The 9,524-nt window shown below is 38.2% G+C and overlaps 1 protein-coding gene across 1 annotated transcript in view; it reads left to right on the top strand.

Moving 5' to 3' along the window:
- Positions 1-6,462: 6,462 nt before the first annotated feature.
- LOC103208962 (olfactory receptor 502) overlaps positions 6,463-9,524 on the top strand; it is a 9,356-nt gene continuing 6,294 nt past the window's right edge. The window contains exon 1 of the mRNA XM_007954731.1: positions 6,463-6,472. The gene's annotated coding sequence lies outside the window, so the exon portion shown is untranslated. The remainder of the gene's footprint in view (positions 6,473-9,524) is intronic.

Below are 9,524 nucleotides of genomic sequence, written 5' to 3'. Positions count from 1 at the left end.
AGCAGCTCATACCCACCAGCTGCTCCATGGGAGGAAGATGAGGCAATCAGCTTCTGTAAAGATTTACAGCCTTGGAGACCCAATGGTGGTCACTATGAGTCAGAATCAACTCGATGGCAGTGGGTTTGGTTTTCGTTTTTGGGTACCAAACCAGTATTCTGAGGAGTCAAGCATGTTTCTTGATCTTTGAAGAATCTTCTTTTCCAGTTAGAACTTTGAGTATATGCATCCAGAAGTGAAGTCCAGTTCAGAGCAAGTCATCAAATTGCAGCAATTCGACTCGATGGCAAATAACAACAACAACATACCAGCTCAGGGTGTCAAGCATCTTTCTCTTCATGCAATTGGGTTCTGGTCAACTCATCCCTAGCCATTTAAACTAGATTAATGGCCATTAGCTGTAAGCTTGGTAGTTCACACACCTCCCTGCACTTCAGACCAGCCAGCCTCTTCTCTCTCTATCTCTAGCCTCTGTGGGCTGGGTCATCAGTGCCAATGAAATATGTTCAAATTTAGCCTGTCTCTTCTTTGCTGTACCTCCTCTATTTTCACTCAAGTGGAATCTGATGGTCATCATTAGTGAGCGTATCAGACTGTCTACTTGCCAGCTCCATTTAACTTACAGTCCTAGAAGGGGGTTCTTTTGATGGGTCCTGCCTTTTCCTGTCTCAAAGTATCCAACTCAAAATTGAAAAAGCCAGTAAATTTTTTCCCTGGAGGTCCTTCCTTGCAACGCATATCTCCTGTTCTGTCAGTAATCCTGTTCAGGTCTGCATGTCTTCAATGTAAATTTCCTCACTGGAAGGAATCTGGGTGGGCTCAGATTCTCAACTTAAAGCCCCAATATTCTATAGGCAGGTCTACTGTCTTGAAACAAAAAGCCCATGTTTCTTCTGAGCAAATCCTAGTTCACTTTTTAGCATATCTGATTGTTCTGGTTACCTAGTGCCACTCTGACAAGAATATACCACAAATGGAAAGGCTGAACAATAATGGAATGGCTGGACAATAATGGAATGGAATGGCTGTTTATTCCTGAGAATAAACAGAAGTTTATTCTCTTACAGTTTGGGAGGCTAGAAGTCCAAGTTCACAGTGCCAGGCTCTAGGGGCTGTGCGAAAGCCCCTTGACCTTGGGCTGCAGCTCTTTCTCTTGCTTCTGGCCCAATGAAGCTAGAGGCATCTCTTCAGTCAAGCACCTACTAGCTGCTGAGGCTAACAAGCCCAAGATCGACAAATAAAATGGCACAGTTCTGATGTTACCAAACAGCACAGCAGGCCATTAATTCAAGTCCATTTTAAGTCCCAAGGTTGGCAGAGCATGGCAGGCTGCTGAACAATGACAAGACTACATGCAGGGTCCAAGAGTGCCATAAACTAGAGACCATTCCCAAAACTGCTGCTTATATATGGGAAGCAAATTACATCCCTAAAGCAGCTACACAGCAGCCCACAGTAGATTCCACCATGGAGCTGATTACCAGTCTCATCCTGGAGAATACTATATCCAGCTACCCAGCCACTCAACCAGGCCCAGTCAAGTTGATACACAAACTTAACTACCACACCAATCAAGTATTGGTTGAAGGAGTTACATGCGATCTGTAATGTATAATAGCCAACATTCATGTCTACCATACATTTAGATCTGTTTTCACCATTGTTGAGTAGTTTCTTATTCATAGCGATCCCTCTTTGGGTTTCTGAGGTGGTATCTCTATGGAAGTAGATTGCCCAATCTTCCCTCCAAGGAGTGGCTGGTGGGTTTGAACCACTAGTCTTCTGCTTAGCAGTCAAATGCCTTAGGCATTACACCACCAGAGTTCCTTTTACAACACTAAAAAAGAAAAAATGGTCTGGCATTCATCATCACAAAGGGTGTTTCAACATCTGTCCTGAAGTACAATGCTGTTAGTGTTAGGATAATATACATATGCCTACAAGGAGGACCAGTTAATTTGACTATTTCTCAAATTTATGCACCAACCACCAAATCCAAAGATGGGGAAATTGAAGATTTTTATCAACTTCTGCAGTCTGAAATTGACCGAACGTGCAATCAAGATGAGTTAATTATCACTGGTGACTGGAATGCGAAAGTTAGAAACAAAGAAGAATCACCAGCAGAGAGCCAGAGTTCCCAAAGCTTCTCCATATATACTGCAAGCAGGCCACACCCCAAAGGAAACCCCCTTTCAACTGACTGAATACTTGTAGTAGATCTCATCATGGAGGTAATTACATTATATCAGATCTCATCATGGGGGATAACTACATCATAACTGATAAACCACTTAGAATCATGGTCCAGCCAAAGTTGACACACACTCTTTATTATCACACATATTTTTTTTTATCCATTCATCCACCGACGGGCATTTAGGTTGTTTCTATAAGGTTAGATGACTGATGTTGGGAGGAACCATGCCAGAGGAAAAGGAAAGAAAAGTTTATCCAAAGAGTAAAATCATAGAAGCATAGTTTTTTCAGAGTTCCTTGTTTCTTTGATTGATCGTTGAAAGCATCATTCTCTCTGGTCCTGAGGTCAGCATGCTCTTTCCGTGTGGGTCATATTGCCTTTATTGTTTCTTTCCTGTAGTTTCTGTTCAGAAATAGATTTTGATAAGATCTAGACATTAGTCGTTAGGGGCTTTGTTGGATGTCTTATTTTCAGAAGTACCAGACTGGAACTTCTAATAAGAATCAAACATTAATGATTATAGGGTTGGGTAGTTAGCTATTTCCAGGAGTGTACATTTCTTTTTGCTGAGGATGTTCATTGTAAGATTTGATTTTATTAACCCTTCAGTTTCCATCTTTTTGGCATCATGAATAGTGCTGCAATGAACATGGGTGTGCATATATCTGTTTCTGTCATGGCTGTATTTTTGTAGGCTATAAACCTACTAGTGAAATTGCTAGAGCATATGGGATTTTTATTTCTAACTTTTTAAGAAAGTGCCATACTGTTCACACAGTGGTTGTCCCATTTTACAAACCCACCAGCAGTGTATGAAGGTTCCACTCTCTCCACACCTTTGTCAGCATTTGTTGTTTTCTGTTTTTTTGGACTTGCTATTAACGCTGGGGTGAGATGATATCTCATTTTGATTTCTGTCTCTAATGACCAAGATCATGAGTGTTTCTTCTTGTGTTGGCTGCCTGAATGTCTTCTTTGGTGAAGCGTCTGTTCATATCCTCTGACCATTTTTTAATTGGATTATTTGCCTTTTTGTTGTTGAGGTGCTGAAGTTTTCCATCAACTTTAGAGATCAGTCCCTTGTCGGATATGTCATTGCCAAATAAGTTTCACAGTCTGTGGGTTGTCATTTTAATCTTTTGGTGAAATAGTTTGATGTGCTTAAGCATCTAATTTTTAGGGGGTCTCAGTTGTCTAGTTTGTCTCCTGTTTGTGTGTTTTTAGTTATGTTTCATAGTGTATTCATGCCACGTAGTAGGGCCCCTAAGTTTGTCCCTATTTTTTTTTTTTTTATGATGTTCTTTATAGTTTTAGGTTTTCTGTTTAGGTCTTTGAACTATCTTGAATTTGTTTTTGTATGAGGTGTGAGATATAAGTCATGTTTCATTCTTCTGCAAATGTATATTCAGTTTTGCCAGCACCATTTGTTAAAGAGACTATCTCTTCCTCATTAATGACTTTTCTCACTTTGTCAAATATCAGCTGGCAAGAGGTAATGGATTTGCTTCTGGATTCTCTATTCTGTTGCATTGGTCTATGTGTCGTACAGTACCAGGCTTCTTTGACTACCATAGCTGTGTAGTAGAGACTGAGAAGTAAGTAGTATGAGGCCTCCTACTTTGTCTTTCTTCTTTGGTAGTGCTTTGCTTATCTATGGGTCTCTTTCCTTTCTATGTAAATTTGATGATTTGTAAGTTTTTCCATCTCTTTAAAGAATGAAGATGGAATCTGGATTGGGATTGCATTATATCTGTAGATCACTTTGGGTAGTACTGACATTTTTACAATGGTACACCTTCCTATCCATGAGTATGACATAGTCCTCCATTTATGTAGGTCTCTCTTGGTTTCTTGTAGTAAATGTTTTGCAGTTTTCATTGTCTAGGTCTTTTGTGTCTCTGGTTAGATTTATTCCTGTGTATTTCACTTTTTGGGTGACCATTGTAAGCACTTGACTGCTAACCAGAAGGCTGGCGGTTCAAACCCACCAGCCACTCCTCGGAAGGAAGGTTGGGCAATCCTACTTCCGTAGTGATACTGCCTTGGAAACCCAAGGAGGGGTCGCTATGAGTCGGGGCCGACTCGACGGCACACAACAACAACAACAACATTGTAAGTGGTATTGTGTTCCTGATTTCCTTTTCAGAGCTCTCTTTGTTAGTAGAAAGGAATTAGACTGATTTTTGAATGTTGATCTTGGAATTTGTCACTCTGTTGAATCTTTCAATTAGTTCAAGTAATTTTCTTGCTGAGTCTTTGGGATTTTCTATGCATACAAAAATAAACCAAACTCACTGCTGTCAAGTCGGATCTGACTCATAACGACCCCTCCTTAGATTTCCAAGGCTGTATCTCTATGGAAGTAGATTGTCCAGCTTTCCTTCCAAGGAATGGCTGGTGGGTGTGAACCACCAGCCTTCTGGTTAGTAGTCAAATGCCTTATGCACTTCTATGTATAAGATCATATAATCTATAGAGATAGGAGATAGTTTTACTTCTTCAATTTGGATATCTTTTATTTCCCTTTCTTGGTTTATTGCTCTGGCTGAGACATCCAATAAAATATTGAATAGGAGTGGTGATAAAGGTGTCCTTGTCTGGTACACATTCACAAGGGGAATGCTTTCAATCTCTCTCCAGTGAGACTAATGTAGCTGTTGTTTTTGTATGTATGCACTTAATTATGTTGAAGTGTTTCCCTTCTATCACTGCCGTCAAGTCAGTCCCGACTCATAGTGACCCCTCCTTGAGTTTCTGAGGTGGTATCTCTATGGAAGTAATTTGCCCAATCTTCCTTTTGAGGAGTGGTTGGGGGGTTTGAACTGCCAGCCTTCTGGTTAGCAGTCAAATGCCTTAGGCACTACGCCACCAGAGCTGCTTTTGGTCTTTTGGTTTTCCTATTTTGTTGAGTTTTTATCAGGAATTGGTGTTGGATTTCATCAAATGCCTTTTGTGCATTGAATGATATGATTATGTGGTTCTTTTATTTATGTGGTGGATTATCTTGATAGTTTTTCTAATGTCGAACCATTTTTTGCATACCTGGTATAAATCACACTTGGTTATGATGACAATTTTTTTTTGAAATGTTATTGATTCTATTGATTAGAATTTTGTTGAGTATTTTTCCATCTGTTCATAGGGATATTGGTGAATAATTTTCTTTTTTTAGTGATATTTCTGCCTGGCTTATGTTCACTTCATAAAATGAGTCTGGGAGTATTCTCTCCTCTATATTCTGGAATAGTTTGAGTAGAATTGGTGTCAACTCTTCTCCAAATGTTTGGTAGAATTCACCAGTGAAGCTGGGTGGCCAGGACTTTTTTTGTTGTGAGTTTTTTCTTGTTATTGTTGTTCAATTTCTTCTTTTTCATGTATCTGTTTATATTTTCTACCCCAGTCTGTGTTAGTTTAGGTAAGTAGTGTGTTTCTAGAAATTTGTTCATTTCTTCTAGGTTTTCCAATTTGTTGGAACACAATTCTTCACTGTATTCTGTTATCATCCTTTTTATTTCAGTTGGTTCTATTGTGACATTGCCTACTTGATTTCCTATTCATGTTATTTGTATCTTCCTTTTTTTTTTCTTTTTTAGATTTGCCAGTAGTTTGTCAATTTTATTAATCCTTTCAAAGAACCACCTTGTTAATTGTTAATTCTTTCTGTGGTTTATCTGTCTGGTTTCATTTATTTCTGCTATAATCTTTATTACTTCCTTTCTTCTGGTGACTGTAGGCTTGTTTTGCTGCTCTTTTTCTAATTGTTGGAGATGTTGGGTTAAGGTGTTGATTTTGGTTCTTTTTTCTTTTTTGACGTGTGCCTTTATTGCCATAAATTGACTTCTGAGCACTGCTTTTGTTTTGTCCCAAAGATTTTGGTATGTTCTTGTTTTCATTCTCATTTGATTCAAGGAATTTTTCTGTTTGTTTCATTTTTAATTTCTTCTATCATCCAGTAGTTTTTAAGCAGGGTGTTATTAAGTTTCCATGTATTTGACTTTTTTTCCTTGATCTTACTGTTGTTGATTTTATAGCATTGTGATCTGAGAAGATGCTTTGTAGTATTTCAATGTTTTTAAACTTATTGAGGGGCTGCTTTGTGGCTTAACAGATGGTGCATCCTGTAGAATGTTACATGTGTGTTGGAACAGAATATATTGTGCTGTTGCTGGGTGGAGTGTTCTATATATGTCTATGAGGTCAAGTTTGTTCATGGTGTTGTTTAGTTCTTCTGCATGTTTAATTTCTTTCCAGTTCTTCTGTCCTTCATTGAAAGTGGTCTTTTAAAGTTTCATATTATTATTGTAGAATTCTCTGTTTCTCATTTTGGTTCTCTTAGTTTGATTTATGTATTTGGGGGCTTTATCAGATGGGTGCATAGCTATTTATTATGGCTATGACTTCTTGTTAGATTAACCCTTTAATCATTATATAATGTCCTCTTTTATCTCTTTTGCTGGTTTTTGCCTTAAAGTCTATTTTATCAGAAATTAAAACTGGCACTCCTGCTCTTTTTTGATAGCCATTTGCTTGATATATTTTTCATCCTTTAATTTTTACTCATTTAATTTTTGATTCTTTAATTTTTGTCTTTGTGTCTAAAATACATCTCTTTTATTCAGCATATTGATGCATCATGTTTTCTTATTCAGTCTGCTACTCTCCACCTCTTGATTGATATATTTAATCCATTTATATTCAGTATAATTATTAATAGGTATGAATTTACTGCTGTCATTTTGCTATATTTGTGTGTGTGTGGTGCTGTTGATTTTTTTTTTTTGTTCCATATAATTTTCTGTGCTGAGTTCATTTTGTTTATGGATTATCTCATCATTTCCTTCATTGTTGTTGTTTTAGTATTCACTAAATCTTTATGATTTTCCTCTTTTTTATTTTGATGAGAAAGTTTATTAATTTTATTTGAGGTTAACCTGTACTTATTTTCTTCCCAAATTTAAAAAGTCTGTTCTATTTTTAAATCATCTTGACTTCCTCTCCATCTGGAAGTTCTATAACTACACTATTTATTTCCTCTCTGCTTTGTAATTGTGGTTGTTTACAAATTGGCATCCCTGGTTCCCTATTTTCAGTCATATAGGTTCATTTTATTTTGGATACTTCTGTAGGAGCTCTAGTGGCATTGTGCCTAAGGCATTTGACTGCTAGCCAGAAGGTTGGTGGTTCAAACTCACAACACACTCTGTGGAAGGCAGACTGAGCAATCTACTTCCATAGAGATTTACTGCCTCAGAAACCCAAAGGGCGTCGCTATGAGTTGGAATAGACTCGATGGCAGTGAGTTTTGTTTTTTTGTTTTTTTTCTGTATTTGGGTTGGTTTCTGGGTGATATTGTCATGTGTGTTAATCTCAGGTTGTTGTCTCCCATTGTTGGTTCTTTGTCAGAAGAACTCCCTGCAGTATTTCTTATAAAGTTGGTCTGTTTTCTTTCTTTTAAACAAATATCCTTACTTTCTGTTACTCTTGAAATGTCCTAATTTCACCATCTTAATTGAGGGACAATATGCTGTGTATATAAATCTTGGTTGGAAATTTTTCCTTTCAGAGTTTTATATATGTCATCCTATTGTCTTCTTGCCTGCATGATTTCTGCCAAGAAATCAGAGCTTAGTCTTATTGATTTTCCCTTGTAGGTAACCTCTCATTTTTCCTGAGCTGCTTCCAGGATTCTTTCTTTGTCTTTGGTTTTGGGAAGTTTGATTATGATATGTCTTGATGATTTTCTTTTGGGATCTATTCTATTTGAGGTTTGTGGAGCTTCTTGAATGTATATCTTCTCATCTTTCATGATATTAGGGAGGTTTTCTTTAAAAAATCTCTGACAATTTTCTCTGTGTTTCTCTCTCTCTCTCTCTCTCTCTCTTCCTGTTCTGGAATTCTGACCACATGTAAATTATTCCTCTTGATAATTGCAAAAAGGACAAGAAGGCCACATGTTCTGACCTCCTCTAACCCCACAAAAGGAAGACAGAGTCACCATCAATAACCCAAGGCCTATTCCTATAAGGCCAGACATGCTGCCTCCCTCCAGCCCTTTCACCAACCATTCCTCCCAAAGCACCCACCACCTCTCTCCTGGGTTTGATAATTCACTGCAGTGGCCACACAGAACTCATGGATTACGGGGTTTATTAGGGAAGCACCAGGCTACAATTCAAGTTCAGGGAGAATGCTCAGTCTCTCTCTCAGCCCACCATCCCTCAGCCAACAGTCTCTCACAGTCTCTCTCCCAGAGCAGTGCATGTCCCTCTATGTCTCTCTCAGCAATGCGTGTCTCTTGCGTCTCTTTCCCAGCAGCACATTTCTCTCAGGGGCACATCCTTCCTCAGCCAGCAGAGAGAGCATTCTGCCTCTAGGAGGCTTCCTTTTGAGCTTGGCAGAATGGCCAAACCAACCAATCATAACATCAGAATCTAAGCACCTGAGAGAGGGTGAGCCTCCCAGAACATTGTATTGTGCCACGTCCAACAGAAATACCCCAGGTGGATAACATTTACAATCAGGAGCTCCTCAGTTGCTCATTCCACCACTGAGTTTACAAAGACTTATGGGTAGAAAAGCCACACTAAGTAATTTACTACACCACAATAGTGTTCCATATAATTCTTAGCCTTTCTTCATTTTTATTTATTTTTGTTGTTGTTTTTGTTAACTTTTTGTGATTATTCCTCTAACAGATTACTACTGAGAGATTTGTCTTCAATTTTGCAGATTCTGTCTTCTATCAATTCTATTCTACTTCTTTGCCCTTTCAATCCATTATCTGTTTCTGAAATTTTCAGCATTTATCTTCTGGATTTCTATTTGCTATTTTTGTATGGCTTCTAATTTTTATTTTGTCCTTGTCTTGTAATGTTTTCTTGAATTCTTCTAGAGTTTTGTCTGTGTTTCCCTTGATCTTTCTCTCAATCCATTTAAAAACCAAAACCAAACTCACTGCGGTTGAGTTGGATCTGACTCATAGCGACCCCTCCTTGGGTGTCTGAGGGGGTATCACTAAGGAAGTAGACTGTCCAACTTTCCTTCTGAGGAGTGGCTGGTGGGTTTGAACTGCCAGCCTTCTGGTTAGCAGCCGAATGCTTTAAGAACTATGCCACCAGAGTTCCCTTAATCCATTGAAAGTACTTAAATATAATTCTTTTTAATTCCTTAGCAGGTAGTTCCAATACCATTTCTTCCTCAGGGAGGTTTTCTGGTCCTGTAATTTGGTCACTTATTTTGTCTTTTGTCTTTGTGTGAAATGAGTTTATGTTTTGTCTCCCAAAACATTGTGCTGTTGTATGTGTATTTAATTAGTGATTGTATG

This window comes from Orycteropus afer, unplaced genomic scaffold (genome assembly GCF_000298275.1).
Source record: "Orycteropus afer afer isolate SDZICR_OR568_19922 unplaced genomic scaffold, OryAfe1.0 scaffold00014, whole genome shotgun sequence".
NCBI lineage: Eukaryota > Metazoa > Chordata > Mammalia > Tubulidentata > Orycteropodidae > Orycteropus > Orycteropus afer.
The sequence above is the reverse complement of the archived record's forward strand: the minus strand, read 5'-3'. Positions and strand labels throughout refer to the sequence as shown.